Consider the following 3,660-nt stretch of genomic DNA (forward strand, 5'->3'; position numbering starts at 1 on the left):
TATATATATATATATATATGTATATATATGTATGTATATGTCTATCTATCTATCTATCTATATATATATATATATATATATACTCTCACACGTGTGTGTGTGTGTGTATCTCCTGATGACATTGTGTGATAGTTGCAAATGTGTGTGACTGTCATTTAAGTGGTTTTGTTTGTTCCCAATCTTCCATGAAAACATGTCCACTCATGAGAACAGAACTTGTGATTATCATCTTCTTATCTGGCTGTGTTATCACTGTTTTCTATTTCACTGTTGGCATGTTTCATGCACAGGTTTAGCATTTGGATTGCTTTGTTTGTATGGAGTATCTCAAGTGTCCACAAGTGTGGTAAGTTGTCAAGCGCTTTAGGCAGTCGATAAGTTTTTAGCTGTGTTCCTCATATTCATATCCTGGAGATATGAGCCATGAGAAAAGGAGCACCTTTAATAAACAGATGCATGAAACATGTCATGAGTATAAGGAAAACAATACTGCAGATACAGACAGAAATGGAAATTATATATCTTATCCTATTTTTACTGGAACAAAAATATTTCAGAGGAACTTCCTCACTCCAGTCCTGGCAATGACACTAATAACTAGCATTTTAAACGAAACTGGAAGTGGATATTATAAGAGGACAGTCAGCTATCTTCTATACATAAACAACTAGAAACACAGCCACAGACAGTGCATGGAGTTATGAGAGGAATTGATATGATACTTAGATTAGAAAAAATGCCTGAGCAGCCTTGAAGAGAAGAACATTAAGAACACTAAAGTCATGATTTTTCTTGTTTACCCATTTTTTCCAATCTACAATTACTGCTTGGTTTAATGATAGACATTCTTTACAATTATGGTTTCCTTTCTGACATTCCTTCTGTTTCTCTAATAGGATGCAGTTTCTTTCAAGGCTATTAGTGAGCTTCTCAGAATGTATAGCTGTTAGTCCTGTCTGCTAATAAAATGTTAACACTCTATATAGATGAATAGTAGCTTGTTAGAATACATAAATGCCCATATGCTTCTCTACTTAAATGTCATTATTTTCCAGATGAATCATTAACTTTTAAGAATGTGATAGATTCTAATCTTCATCCTTAATCAGTTATTATTATCCTCCAGTTGAACAGTAGCTAGACAGATGTTTGAACTTTTGGATATTACCTATTTTTTGTTTTGACTTTGTATAGTGTTGTCACTATTCTTGTATGTTTATCATTTATTGCATCTGTCTTCTTATTTCAAAAATATATTGTTGTCAATAAAACTAGTACAGCTGCAAGACATTTGACCTGATTGTTATTGATAACATTTCTTGGTGATTTGCTTTAAACCGCCCCCCCCCCCGCCATATTACTCTGATATACTTTGAGGAAAAAAATTTCATGGCTTTCAGATAGATAACATAACTGCGTTTCTTTATACATTTTCCCCAGTTGAGTTTTTCCAGGTATTGACCATGTAGGAACATTTTTGCTATTGTTTTAGCATGGATTTGGTAGTGCCATTTTCAGCTTCTGTTGATGCTTTCTTTTCTTCTCACAATTGTCTGTAATTTCAGCTTCTGTTATATATTTATTGATGGCTTTGAAGAAAGAAAACAGTTTTGATTTGTATCTATTTCTCTCAGGTTTCCAATGTTCTTTACTCAATATTTGTGTTGTCCTGCGATGACCGTCTTATTCTAGTTTTCAAGTTTCAAAGACCTCCCCATATTTATGATAAATATAATCTATGTAAGATTATGGTTGGTGTATTCTAAATGTAGTCATCATATTTCTTGCTTCTCTGTCTAGTCTTGCTGATACATTTACCATCTCCCCAGCTGAGAATATGGCTATAAATTATTACTGGGATAGCTAAAGTATAGATATAGATATATACACACAATGGGCTTCTCTCAGTTTTCCGTCTACCAAATCATCTCACAAGTCTTTGATTGGCCCGAGGCCATAGTAGAAAACACTTGCCCAAGGTGCCACACAGTGGGACTGAACCCAGAACTGTGTGGTTGGGAAGCAAGCTCCTTACCGCACAGCCACACCTGCACCTCTGTATAATTTGAATCTTCTACCTCCATCTTTCTCCCTTTTTTCTCTTCACTGTTTTTTAGTAAACCTTTTACAGAAATTGTAACCTATCCTTGTAATGTCCCTCTCGTCATTATTATTATTATTATTATTTATATATTCACTTATTCGTTTATTTGTTGTGATCTTGTTAATTTAGCAACCTTCAGATTGTGTCTACTTGAGAAATTCCAATAAATTTTGTGTCAACAGAGTGTTATGCCATTGTTGACTTTGAAGAAATATTTAATGCCACCACCATCACCATCACCATCATTATCATCATCAACATCATCATCATCATCGTCGTCATCATCATTATCATTGTCATCATTATCATCATCACCACCATCATCATCATCATCATCATCATCATCATCATCATCATCATCCCTACAACCACTGCCATGACCACCATCCATAACTACTATTACAGTCACCACTGCGACCACCACCACCTAAACCACCACCACCACCACAGTAGTAATATCAGCAATATCCTTTCCAGAATGTTCAGTTATGAAGCTCTTGTAAAAATGGTTAGAAAAGAGAGCAAACAATTAAATTTGGAGAGTGTTTAAAAGAAGGGTAGAGTGTAAAAAAACAAACAAACATTATCATTGTTGTTGTTGTTGTTGTTGTTTTTGTTGTTTCCGTTATACTTTAACACCAGGAATGTCTCCCGTCACTTTAGAAGAAATTTTCAAAATAAACATGAACATTAAGACTTGTACACTCATACACATACACACACACACACAAACACACACAACACATACACACACAACACGCACACGCATACACACACAGACACAGAGAAACACACACACACACACACACACACAGAAATACACACACATGCACATACACACACATGCACATGCACACACATACACACACACAGAGAAACACACACATACACACAGACACACATCCATGCATACACACACACACAGAAACACATCCATGCACACACACACACACACACACACAGAGAAACACACATCCATGTACACACACACACACACACTTCTATTCATACACATAAACCTATCTGTGGTCATATATATATATATATATATAAATGTCTACAGGTGGTTTTTTTGTATTACATCATATTAAAACTCATACCATATCTTACATATTACACTATATTATATATTATATCATGTAGTATACATTATATTATATTATATTACATACGGCATTATTATGTTTGCTGATATGTTGTCATCTTGAAGTGCTTATATTTGTGTTGTTAATCTTTTTAAACTTCAGAACGGCAGAGAAGGCAAACATCCCACCTACAGAACCATATACACCGAGAATATATATATGATTATGTTTTTTTCTTTAATCTATTTAACTATCAATAAATGTATGGTTTTACACATGTGTGCACACATCACACACACATACACACAGGCACACACATAGAAACACACAATCCATGCACACACACACATACATTATATGTAATATACACATTATATGTATATGTATATATATAATCATAAAACCCATGATGATATATATGCATATATATATGTGTGTGTGTGTATATATATATATATATATATATATATA

General features: G+C 34.0%; 1 protein-coding gene across 1 annotated transcript in view; it reads left to right on the plus strand.

Annotated features, from left to right (window-relative positions):
• The window catches only part of LOC106870028 (cilia- and flagella-associated protein 221), a 27,044-nt gene that overhangs the window by 7,038 nt on the left and 16,346 nt on the right, over positions 1 to 3,660 (plus strand). The gene's annotated exons all lie outside the window — the stretch shown is intronic.

This window comes from Octopus bimaculoides, chromosome 18, assembly GCF_001194135.2.
Source record: "Octopus bimaculoides isolate UCB-OBI-ISO-001 chromosome 18, ASM119413v2, whole genome shotgun sequence".
In the NCBI taxonomy this organism is placed as follows: domain Eukaryota; kingdom Metazoa; phylum Mollusca; class Cephalopoda; order Octopoda; family Octopodidae; genus Octopus; species Octopus bimaculoides.